This window comes from Uloborus diversus, unplaced genomic scaffold, assembly GCF_026930045.1.
Source record: "Uloborus diversus isolate 005 unplaced genomic scaffold, Udiv.v.3.1 scaffold_1247, whole genome shotgun sequence".
Lineage (NCBI taxonomy): Eukaryota > Metazoa > Arthropoda > Arachnida > Araneae > Uloboridae > Uloborus > Uloborus diversus.
This window is the reverse complement of record NW_026557929.1, coordinates 28,164-41,348: the sequence shown is the minus strand read 5'-3', so window position 1 is coordinate 41,348 and position 13,185 is coordinate 28,164. Positions and strand designations below refer to the sequence as shown.

Sequence of the window (13,185 nt, the reverse complement as noted above, 5' to 3'; positions counted from 1 at the left end):
TTTACGTCTCCCCCTCCCCAGTAAAAATTTGAAAGGACGGACCTCCTGAATTTTTTAAAAATGACTGGCTTGTTTTGGCTTTAGTTGAATAGTTTTAAAAAAAGATTAGCTGTTTATTAATCTTTCGAGCATAAAAGAAGTCTTGCGGGGCCGTGGTAGCCCGATCGGTAGAGTGTCGGATTCGGGGCCGGAGGGTTCTGAGTTCGAACCTCGATGGTCGAAGATCCACCGTCGTCATTAAAGGGGACTGGCGACGTTAAATAGGCTCGGGTCTCCATGTCCTCCAAGTGAAACGATACCTCTGGGGGTGCGAGCACCAGGTAGCTATCAGCTTCTGGACTAGTTCTAAATTCTCATTAACTGTTCGATCCGGTGATGGTGCTGCCATCTATCAGTAAATAAAATAATGGAGGCAAGGCACTTAGTATGCAGTCCTCGACATAAATACAGTTGTAGTCAGTTGTCCCTGTAAAAATTTAAAAGGACGGACCTAATAAATTTTTTTAAAATGACTGGCTTGGTTTGGCTTTAGTTCAATAGTTAAGAAAAAGATTAGCTGTTTATTAATCTTTCGAGCATAAAAGAAGTCTTGCAGTCCAATGTAGTGCACGCCCCCCTCACCTGCGTTCATATTGAAAAGAAGGATCCAAACGTATGAAACTCTCACCCTCTTCTGGCGCCAAAGCATCTAATGTAAAACAAAACGTGACTTTCCATTTCTTGTAAACAAGCATGGGCGCCGCGACGAAGCGATTATTTTGACTTTGAAATCGGATTTTCGCCATTCGAGGAAGATGAATATGTTCGTGTGGTGAAGTATGCAGCGGCTCGCATACGATGTGGTGGTGGTGGGCGGTGGAATCATCGGCACAGCCACCGCCAGAGAACTGTTGCTGAGGAATCCCGGTCTGAAACTCGCGCTCGTCGAAAAGGAAAAAGCCACTGGTAATGGGTTGCTGACTAATGAGTCGGCATATTTAAGGCTGATAGATTTCAGTGCTTAACGATAATTTACGTCATCTCTCGCTCTTTCACTTGCCGCGTAGAATTCATGCAGACATATATATGTTTGAGTACAATTATATAGTGTTTCCTGTAGACAGAAAAAAAAAAAAGAGCACGTTGCTTTCAGATAAAAGAGCACTTTCATTCAAGAAAAAGAGCTCTTTTTGACTGAAATTTTATTATAGAAAACAATCTTCTATATTCCTTCAAAACTTTTCAGTGGTAGGGGAAGGTGGGGCACCTTTTAGATAATTGTTTTCAGAAAATTATTTTCAAACCAATGTTCACCAACGTTAGCTGAACATGCAATTTAGACATTTTTGTATTTTAACACGCTTTTATTAGCTTCACCTGTATGTATGTATGTATGTATCTTGTAATGGAATCTTGCAGCTCAAATTTCGCCCACTTCCTGCGATCGGATTCTTTTGAAATGTGGCACGCGACCTCACACCCGATGACAATGCAATATTCTATAATCAAATTCATTAACTCTTTTAATTGTTAGTTTCCTCCAATTTTAATCAATATTTTGGCATAAATCCAACAATGTGAAAAAGGAAAACTTTTAAAAAATACATTTAAAAATGCTCGCAAAAATTATTTAAAAATATCTACAAAAACCTTTCATTTTTCTGCATCAGACCAAATTTATTCCAATGTTCCAAGGTAATTAGAACATGAAATATAATTGTTTTCAACTCATTTCATGCCAAAATTTAGGTGAGCCTTCAATTGGAAATTCATTGCTGATCAGACCATTGTTGAACAAAACTTTTATTCAAATGCATCTCAAATTTTCAAAGTAATGTAGATATGAATTCCCGCACACATACATCGATGACTGAGATGGATTAGCTTTTTTTGGGCAAATTTCATGACTATAAAAGATTTTGAACAACGTTGAAATGAATATTTTTTCGTAAAACAAGTTAAACTAAAAAGAAGAAAATAAAATAATAGTTTAAAAAACTAAAAAAACACGCTTTCGTATCAAAATGAACTAAAAAGTGAAAAATAATCTTTGAATGATAGTAGTTGACCAATCACTTAATTTTAATGTAATACAAAAAAGCGTGGGGGGCTTCTTATCAGTTGTCTTGAATTTCTTCCATTTGTTGTCCAAGCAAAAATGTAAACAGACAGCACCCCACGCTTTTTTGTATTGCATTAAAATTAAGTGATTGGACAACTACTATCATCCAAAGATTATTTTTCACTTTTTAGTTCATTTTGCTACGAAAACATGTTTTTTCAGTTTTTTAAACAATTATTTTTAATTAAAAATTTATTTTACTCCATTATTTAGTAGGGCACCTTGGGACACCAGCAATAATCCTCATAAATGTAATCTTAAATAATTGAAATATTATTGCTAAGAACATTTTCGGTTCAACAACAGATGCATCAGCAGCAGGGAACTTGATATTTTCTTTTTCTGGATCTCACTATTTCTGTTATTTTAATACTTTACCTACAAAGAAAAATCAATTTTCTGTGAAACAGTGACCATTTTCTCAATTTTAGTTCATTCAAAATCATCAGATTCATTAAGTACAATGAACTGGGCTTTTTCTGTACACTGTACATTGGTGGAGCAGCTCGGGACAGTGTCCGACTGCCCCACTTAAGATGTAATTATATGTCAACTTTTTAAAAGTTAAGCTTAGCAGTACAATACCTTAAAATTACAGTGAAATACGTTTAACACGAAAACGCTCAACATGAAAAATCGGTTTACGTAAACTGGTGTAGCGATCCGGACTTTGTACTGTGCACTTAAATATTAAATCTTTTAACATAAATTTTTTTTTCCGGTCCTTTCAGCTTCGCGTTAAATTGTTTTCTACTGTATTATGAAAGAACATGTTTTAATTCTCACATGCTGCAATTGAAATTATTTCATTTCCCACTAAACATTTTAACAACGAAAACACCGAATAATGTAACTCCGAACCTTTCGAAAGAAAGAAAATGAGATCGGTCTTTTCCAGCTCGTGTGAGAAATTCCGAGAAGAATAGATCCTGCTGTCATTGATGGTGTCCTAAGAGAACTCATTTCTGTATACAAAATTAAAGCTGAAATTTATGGTGTCCCAAGGTGGGGTATGTCCCAAAGCAGGGTTGGGTTTTGGACTGTCCAAAACTGGTTTAGGACAGGACAAGTGGTTTTTACCATCCAAAACTGTCCAAAAGTGTCTTAAACTGTCTATAAGTATGTTAAAGCTAAAGGAGTGTAATATAATTAATTCGTATTTACTGCAATATTTGTAATGCGTAAATGTAGATATTAATGAGGCTTAGTTAATGAATATTTGGTAATATTTCTCTTCAAAATGTACATTCAAAAATATTTTTAAACAAATTGCCAATAATTCTATTAAATAAAAACTTCTTTATGTAACAGTTGGTAGAGTTGTGAAAGGAAATTCACAACACTACCAAGACAACTCATTTCAGTTCCATTTATAACTCAAAATAATGTTATTAAATGTGCAATATTTAGGTGCAAAAAAAAAAAAAGGCTTAATTTTTTTAATGGTTTTTGCAAATAAGTTTTACGTGATGTTTCAATGAAACTTATTTTTAAAATTAGATTAAAGAACAAGAAATTGATGATCGGACACTTATACTTTAAAACTTATGCTACTCTTATTTTGAATATAATACATTCTGTAACTACAAAAAATTGTAATTTATTGCATTCAAGTCAATTATTGCACTACATTTTGAACACTTTCTTTTATTTAAATGTCGAAATATTTGGTTAATGGGGGGGGGGGGGGGGGGGGGGGGGGGAACTCATGGGTACAAATTGAAATTTTTAATGAAGAATTTAGTTTCTTTGTAACTAGATTAAAGTCAGCTGTATAAATAAGTTACACATATATTCATACTTGAATGTTCACATTGAATAAAAATATTAACTAAATGTAATTTTGACACATTTTGATCTTTCTGTTGATATTTTCTCACAAAATATAGCTTCTCAAGAAAAAAAAAGTTTTGGACACGTGAACAGGATGGTAAACAACTTTCCAACCCTGCTTTGATTCGCACATGCATAAACATTGAGAAATTTGGTTACTATTATCAATAAAAAAAATATAAATAAACTCATACATACAAATTGAAATTTTAATTGAGAATTCAACTTCTACGTAACTAGATTAAAATCAGCTGCATAAATAAATTGAATATTCACATTGAATAAATGTTCAATATAAAACATCAATTTGACACATTGTATTCTGCTTTTGATGCTTTCTCACGAAATACCATTTTTCTAAAAATACAGTTTTGGACATAAGGGTTTTGGACAGGATGGTAAAAACCAGGGTTTTTACCGTGATTTTTACCCTAGTGTCCAAAACCTTGCCAACCCTGTCCCAAAGTGCCCCGCCTTCCCCTATACTGCCGTGTGCAGGTAAACGGCAGTATCTGCAGAAATCAGTTTTCGAGATATTTGAAGAAACGCGTTTTGGATTTAATACAAACAACAGGGAAATGTTAGAATTAGATGTCTTTTTCGCGCTTTTTTTTCAGCGGAAACCAAATAAGCGAGTTTGAACAATACAGCTAATGTACAATAGATGACAAATGTGCAAAAAAATGAAAAACGAAAAAATTGCAGTTACTACCCTTTACCTGCACACGGCAGTATAGGGGAAGGCGGGGCACTTTGGGACATGGTTGGCAAGGTTTTGGACACTAGGGTAAAAACCACGGTAAAAACCCTGGTTTTTACCATCCTGTCCAAAACCCTTATGTCCAAAACTGTATTTTTAGAAAAATGGTATTTCGGAGAAAACATCAGAAACAGAATGCAATGTGTCAAGTTAATGTTTTATACACGAATGTATTCTACTGCATGATCTTTCTGACTGTGATATGATTCTGACTCTTCCTCGCAGCTATGCACCAGAGTGGGCACAACAGTGGGGTGGTGCACTCTGGCCTCTACTACACCCCAGGCTCCCTGAAGGCCAAACTCTGCGTGGAGGGCCTAGACCTGGCCTACCAGTACTGCACCAACAAAAACATCCCCTACAAGAAGTGCGGGAAGGTGAGCAAATCCAGGGCTCGATCGGACACATTTTATCGATTGTTTGTTATTGATATCCAGGGTTCGCTGATATATATTGTTACAAATTCTGTAAATAGTAATTATTGTAGTAACGTAACCTGTAAATAGTTTCTTGTAATGAATATACGGCCCCCGTACATTCGGCCGAAGTATACGTCCCCTCGTTTCTGAATGATAAAATTTGTGAATGGAAAAGAAATAAAACAACGGTCTACGATTTTTCGGGAATCTTGTGGAATATTTGAGAGTTCTCTTTCGGTGTGTATAAAAAGCCGTTACGCAGGATAAAAAGTTTAGTTTCGATTGAGAATGTGTACCGGGAGTGTATTAGCTCTGTTTATTGCGAGGCATTTCGCTGTGTTGTTTTGCATATTTGGAGGTAAATACGTGTGTAACCGTTGAGTTTACGGTGTTGAGTGATATTGGCTTCATTGCAGATGATTCATTTAGCAGTTGTTGACGCTCTTTCCTGTACGTAGTGTAAATAAATTTCTGTGTTTTTGATCAAGAACTGTGTCGTCCTTTCGAGAAAGTTGGAAGCTGCACTGGATCCGTTACAATATCATGATATACATTTTAACCTGTAGGACTTTTATCTTCGCAGCCATCAGTCTTAGATGCATATACTTCCCACTGCAAAAATGTTCAAAATCAGGTGCGGAGTTAAGATATTGAAAGTTTAAAGCAAAAATAAAAATGAGTCAAAAAATACAAAATTTAGCTTTTTATACGGGCCCCGAGTCCTTTAAGTTATATTTAGGGAAATAATCTCTATTGAAAAATAATCCCACCACAAAAAGTTTGTCATTAGTACTACCAATATTCCCCGAGATATGAAATGCAGTGTTTTGTGACTTACGCCACTTTTCATTCGCCATCAATAACACCTTTTGGGGGCCCGTGCCCCCCCCCAAAAGGATCAATTATTTTAAGAATTTTTTTTAAAAAAATTTTAATTGACTTCTCTATAGATTTTTTTTTCATAATTATTTAAAAAGAACACAAAACACACAGAGCATATTTTGAATAAAAGTATTTTTGTTTGCAAAATCAGAAACACTGGAGCTGTTGGCCAAAGTGGCAGAATACATTTAACTCGCTGGTTTGGAATTCAAGGAAGCGTAATATCAGTTCTTCTATGATGAAACTAATGATTAACATTTTTATTAAAAATGTTAATTATTGGTTAACTATGATTTTCTTTATCATATAATAGTAAAGTGTAAATTAATTTAAAACACTCAAATGAGGTACTGGATTATTTAATAACCTTGCCCTCGTGCTATAATCATAATGACAATTTTCCTAATTAAAACCGCTCATTGCATATCATCTCAGTAACATTATATACAGGGTTTAGTTCTTTATTGACTTGAAACGATTAAGATGTTTTACATCCACATTCAAAGTATATTAGTGTATAATATTTATGTACTTGGAAAAGTAGATTCATTGGCCTGAAGGGATCCAAAACGAAAAAAAAATAAAGTCATGAAAACTTTCTTATGAAACATTTTTTTTTGGGGGGGGGGGGGAGGGTATTCAATTTCCAGGGCCCCCTCCAAAAGATTTTTCTGTATCCGCCCCTGGCCGTAAGCAAGTGTTTTTAAAATTATATGTGTGTATAGAGTGGTTTTTCAAATTTTTCAAGGTTTTGTAGTGTGTTTTTGAGTATTGTGGCATAACATTCTCATTTATTTTTGAATAGCAATGAAAAATATAAGTACTTAGTTTTTTTACTTTGACTAACTGTCATTCTTCTGAAAGGGCGATAAGTTCCAGTCTCATCTTCTGTATGTCCCCTTAAAACTTCAAACTCGAATATCTCCTCGAGTTTTGGTGCCACAAATGTCAAGTTTTTTGTGTTAGTGAAATTCCTATAGAAACAGTCTTGATGCAGTCTTTTGAGAATTGAAACTTGATAAATAAAGATTTTTTATTCTGAAGGAAAGCACTATAAAAGCTAAAGCTTTTTGGGACTCTTGCATACTGTTACCCTACCCAAGGCGCTGCGTAATGATAGTAGCGCAAAATGTAGTGTTGAAAGTTTCTGGTCATTTGTGCAGTCGATGAATCTTAATCGTGTACCATCAATAAAAACTCAAATTGTGAGTGAGGCCAAGAACTAGGAGTGTTGACACCAGAGATAAAATATTCATTCATTCTTTTAACTCTAGACAACAAATGACGCATCCTGTCACACAAGTATTCATGTTGGTACTAGGAGACGTAGCGAGTAGCACTTTGGTCGAGTTGCCGAGTACTTGGTACTCGGCCTTTCATTACTGGTACAAGTAACGAGTTATCGAGTTCCACTTACGTTTAAAGAAGAACCACAGACACACACGCGATGAATTTGAACTCATTGCAATAGTAGTATGGACCTCAATGTCCGTAAAATAAATGTCCGTTTTTAAAACAAAATTCCAGCTGAAATTTAATCATGCATTATTTAAGAGATTTTGTTTGTGTAAAAAATTTTATAAAAAAGTTATTTTTAAAATTAGAAATCAACAAATGAATAAAAGGTATGATTAATCACATTGGAATTAAAACACATTATATCAAGCTGTTATAATTCTAGTCCGCCAAACATAATAATACAAAAATTTCATATTTTTTACACTGCCCCATTTTTAATAAATAAGTGTTATAAACTTTGGGGACATCAAAATAAAGATGGACTCCATTGAAGCATAACAAACTTCATTATTCTCAAAATTTAAATTTGACTTGTTAATTTGAATTGAAAATGACTTCAGTATATTATATGGTTGCACTTCTTTATTAATTGTAAAATCTGTCTCAAAAATGTTCCATTTTATACAACTACTCTGTATTGGCCGAGTATCTGATAAAAATTTAGTCGAGTGCCGAATACTCGGCAAATTGGTCAAGTACCGAGTAGTTGCCGAGTACTCGGTACATCTCTAGTTGGTACCTTTCGATCAACCAATAATAACCAAGCCTTCAAATGGCTGCTCATTAAATGTTAAGAAATCAATAGTGTTTTGCTGTGTAATTTCAGCTTCTCTGTGCAGAACTGTTATATGTCAGGTGTATTTTGAGCTGGGGGAAATTCCACAGAAATGGGGAGCTTATGACCAATTTTTCTAAATCTTTTTTTCTCTCATAAATTAGGTATCATTTTGAAACTTATTAGTTGAATTGTATGAAAATAATAAAAATTGCCACAAAAGTTTATGTTTGTAAGAGTTACAAGCCTTTGAACAGAGGTATTTTCGACATGTTGCCATAATGGATTTTTTGATATTTTGTTGAAATTGGTATTTCTCAAACTATAGTTGCAATATTTTGCATTTGACGTAAAAGTAGTTTCATTGTTGAAGATTAAGCCATTGACTTGAATCTTAGATTTTAGTTTTGCTAGTCTCATTTTTCAGATTCAGCTCATACATCTGACTCCATGAGTTAAATATTTTTTTTTCTTAAAATAAAATTTTTTATCAGTTTTTTTTCTACATACATTGGTAAGTATTGAAAAAAATATTTTGATCTGTTTCAAAATCGTTAACCAATAAATGTGTTAGTTTTTTAAATTAAATTTCGTGCAATTTTACGGCCGACACTGTGGAATTGCTGTGGGTTCTTTTATTATTGTACAATGATGTTCAACTGGAGTTGCAATTTTATGTTTTTTGCTCACTTGCGAAGAACACGAATTGTACATTTCGAAACTCGGAAATTCATGTCCCCCCCCCCCCCACCCTATAAAGAAGGTAACCCTGTTTGAAGTTGAGTAATGTTAATTTGGACTTGCATAAAGGAAAATTCGGTAAAAGGGATTTACGGGATTTTATGATCAACACTTTTTTACTGGTGAAAAAAAAAATTATTTTTGCGGGATGCTCGTTAATTGGATTCAGGGCTGTAGACAAGGGGATGGTTTGTAGGGTTCAAACCCTGTCCGAAATTTTTCATCCAAAGAAATACTTCCCATTATTTATTTTATTTATTTATTTATTTATTTTATTTATTATTTATTTTTTGAAGATAAAAATAATATTGTTGTTATCGGTGTTATTTCAGTTTTATTTGGGAAAAGAAATTAGCATGACTGAAAAATTGTACAAACTCATTGTATGTTTATGGTAGTTTATGATTAGTTATTGAGAAATTCATTTATTATGTAACAATATGACGTTTTGTAAGAACAGCCCCTCCTTCCATTTAGATCATAAAGTGTAACAAAGATCAATAGAATACATTTGAAACCAAATTTGATAGACCATATAAATGTTTCAAAAAATATGTTTGGTAAAACCACCTTGGAAACAAAAGTCTGGTTACGGCCCTGATCGGATTGTACCATTTTTGTACAAAAAACTACAACAATGACATGCAGCAAAAGTTCTTAAATGTAATGTAATAAATTATTATTAAATATATTTGTTTTGCAACATCGCATGAAAATAGAAGAAAAAAGTCGATTTTTAGTCTATTTTGCTGTTTTTAGAGTATTAAAAAAAAAAAAAAAAATACTTTACTGAAGTAGGGGTCTAGAAAGTACTGATTTCATTTAGAGTTAATATTTACACCTAAAAATGTTTTTAAAATGATATAGGTATATTTTAAATTTCATATAAAAATCTCAAATAAGATAGATTTTTTTTGGAGCAATTTTGGAACTTTAAGATATTATCCTTGGAGGCTAAGATGTAGCTAAAAGGCTACTTTTAAAACCCCTTTTTTTTCGAAATTGGATTTTTTTTCCTCGCTCTATTCTATTGCATATGAACTGATGCTGGGGGAAAATAATTAATTTATTCATGCGAATGCAAACCATCGGCATTTAAGTTATTCGTCTTCATCCGGCAGCAAATGGGGAAAATGCGAGTGCATGACCTTGTCATTGACCTTCTGCAGTAGCGAATCCAAAGGGGCGACTATGAGGCTGCAGCCGCCCCAGACTAGAACTAATTTTTTTTTCTATTAGAATTTTTTTATTGTGTATGTATGTTAATATAAAATAATTAAATATATTATTTCCTATATCTATCCTATCTTTATCATTTTATTCGTTTTCCCTCAGGACACGAATTTGCTATAGTAATGTAGATACTTGTTTTCCGAAATTTCCTTTCGAATTTCGGAAATTTTTCCCTGCCTTTTCAAAAAATTTATTTATTTACTGTATAAGAAGAAAGAGAGAAAAAAAAATTTCAGACCTCTTTAATTAATGCGCTTAATGTCAATTCTCAGAATTTTATCTTCTTTTTCCCTTTTTTAACTATTAGTCCACAATTTTTCTGGTTTTCTTACTTACATTTAGTGTACTTGCATTTGCCATGGGCAATATTTTTTACAATCAACAAGAACTGTTATTTTTGCCTTCAAATTGTTAAAAAATAATGTCTAAATTTTCTTTTTAAATTAAATTAAATTAAATTTATTTTTATTTTTACTGACATTTAAATTTTAAAATTTTATCACTAAATACCAAATTTTAGATCATTTCGACTGTGACTCAGAAAATTTCATTAGCCATTGATACCTCCTGAAAAAAAAAAATTTTTTTTCAAACGACTTCGTTTACATCAATGAACTTTTGGTGATGTCAAGGAGACATACATTTTTAATGATCTCAACCACCCCCAGAACTAAACCCTGAATTCGCCACTGACCTTCTGTTTGTCCTTGCAGCTGGTGATTGCGGTCGAACCGGAAGAGATCGGCCGGTTGGAGGCCCTCTATCAGAGGGCCCTGGAGAACGGGGTCAAGGACATCCGGTTGCTGGGTCCTGAGGACATCCGCAAGATGGAGCCGCACATCCAGGTGATTCTCTGATCCTTTCATCGAAGGACACTCTTGTGAGTTCTAATCTCCTGAGCTCCGATTCGGTAAAAAGTGTGGTGTATATACAGAGGCGGGGACTGGGGCTTATAAGTGGGGGGGGGGGAATTTTTTTGGAAGTTGAAGACCATTTTAGGCTATTTTGAGTAACTAGGGAGTGGGGGGACAGGGTTGTAGTTTTAGCCGGACAAAAAAAAGCTATTTTGGCCATGCCACTGGCATAAACCGGTTAAAACCGGCCAAAACTGGATCTAACCAACACAGAGCTGGCCAAAACTTTATTGCATAAATGCACACTAATGAGTGTACACATACAGTTTGTATGCATAATATTGCACATTTTAATGCATGATTAGAATAAATAAGATGCATATTTATTTCTTTTAATATATATCTCTATATATCTATATTCTCTTTATTGAAATAAATTGTAAAACCGATTTATTGATTTAAATACCATTATTCTTATGTTAACATTGAAAATTGTTCATAACAAAGACAAAGAACACTCGTTTATTAGGAATGCTAAACACCCTGCAATAGAAACTAATAGCTATTCTTCAAAAAAGTTGTAACATGAAGAGGATTTTTGCCCCTTCTTCTTTGTCACATTTTCCATAAATCAACTTTTGGAGAGGGAGAGAATTGAAGAGACCATGTTCACAACACACACAAACTAATTTATTTTTCTACTCACAATATACATGATGGGCAGCCAAGTTGCCCTTTTTCCGGAATAGCGGTCAAGAGATATGCCATAAAGTTATCCCGCTATTCGGTCGGGAGGTTTTTTTGCAGTCATGCCTTCATGACTGTCTATAGCCATATAAACTCAGGCACTCTCATGCATCTGCGCAGTAGGCAACCGCGGAAAGCCCCATTACGCAGTTATGGAGATCCCGAGTTATTAATCTTGGGATCCCTGTCAAGTGTTACGCAATGTAACCGCTTAGAGCATATAATTTCTTACATAACATGAATTCAATGTATTAAGAAATAAATAATATACTTTGATAAATTTGAAATTCATTTTGTTTGCATAAAACTAGGAAACAGGTATATATTATTCTATTTATACTGTTTGAAATATATTTAAATAGAAAAAAATCACATAATTCTCCTTTTATCTGACTGACCCTTTCGGAACATGCCGTCATTTATTACTTCCATAGGGTATAAAATAAATTGTTTACTTAAATAATGAATAGTGACTGATCATAGGATTGATGTTTAATGTGTCTGTTAATTATGTACTCATTTCCATTTTGATTTTAAACTTTATTTCCTATATCCACGTTCGATAGCCAAAACTGGACAAAACGGATTTTATCCAAGCCGGTCTTAACCGGTTTTATCCGTGGCAGGGCTGGCAAGCTTCTGCCGGGGCGGTTAAAACCACTGGTAGAAACCGGTTAAAACCGGCATGGCAAAAACCACTTTCGGCAGAAACTGGCAAAAACTCCCAAAACGACAAAAAAAAAAAAAAAAAAAAAAAAAACTATTGACAGACAGTAGAAAATGCATGGAAAACATAATTGATCGTTAACCAAAGCACATTTTAATTTACAATATTATCACAATTCAGAATCAAATGTTACATTGTTTGGACCCCGCAGTTGCTTCTTGGAAAAGGTGGTTCTAAAATTCTAAAGTTTCTCAAATGAGAAACTTTAGAATATTCTTCCAACAGAAGAGCTAGCAGGCAATGCATCAAAGAACTAGCAATATTCATAAAACTTTCAAATTGTATATTTTTTTAAACTGGTCCATCATGTAGTAATTAGGGTAGTGGTGAAAATTCGACTGTGTGGAAAAATGAATTTCGAGAAGTGGGGCCAATTTGTTGGGCTGTGATATTAGGTACAAAATCTAGATTTAATATTGGAAAGCAAAATTCTTGAAGCACATGATAATTTCAATCACAAGCAATTTAGATGAAGCTTATTTTCGAGCAAATTACAAACAGTAATGCCAGTTTAATTCTGCATGTCACGCCTCTTTCCTAAGAACCCATTTTATTTTCGTCCTTTGTTAGATTAATCCAAATATTACGAGCATCAGCAATTGAAAAGTTCCCTTTCTGAACTAAATCAAGGGCACTAGCATAACATTTTATTTTTTTACAATGATGAAATGAAGTTTCATTTTTTAGTTTATCTAAACAAATATCATTTAGTAATGACTTTAGTTATTTAAGACAATTTTAAGTTTTTGCCAGTTTCTGCCGGTTTTAACCGGTTATAAACAGTTTCTGCTACTCGCACGGCAAAAACTAGTTT

The 13,185-nt window shown here is 33.8% G+C and overlaps 1 pseudogene; it reads left to right on the top strand.

Moving 5' to 3' along the window:
- The first annotated feature begins 694 nt into the window (after nucleotides 1-694).
- LOC129232533 (L-2-hydroxyglutarate dehydrogenase, mitochondrial-like) overlaps nucleotides 695-13,185 on the top strand; it is a 34,617-nt pseudogene continuing 22,126 nt past the window's right edge.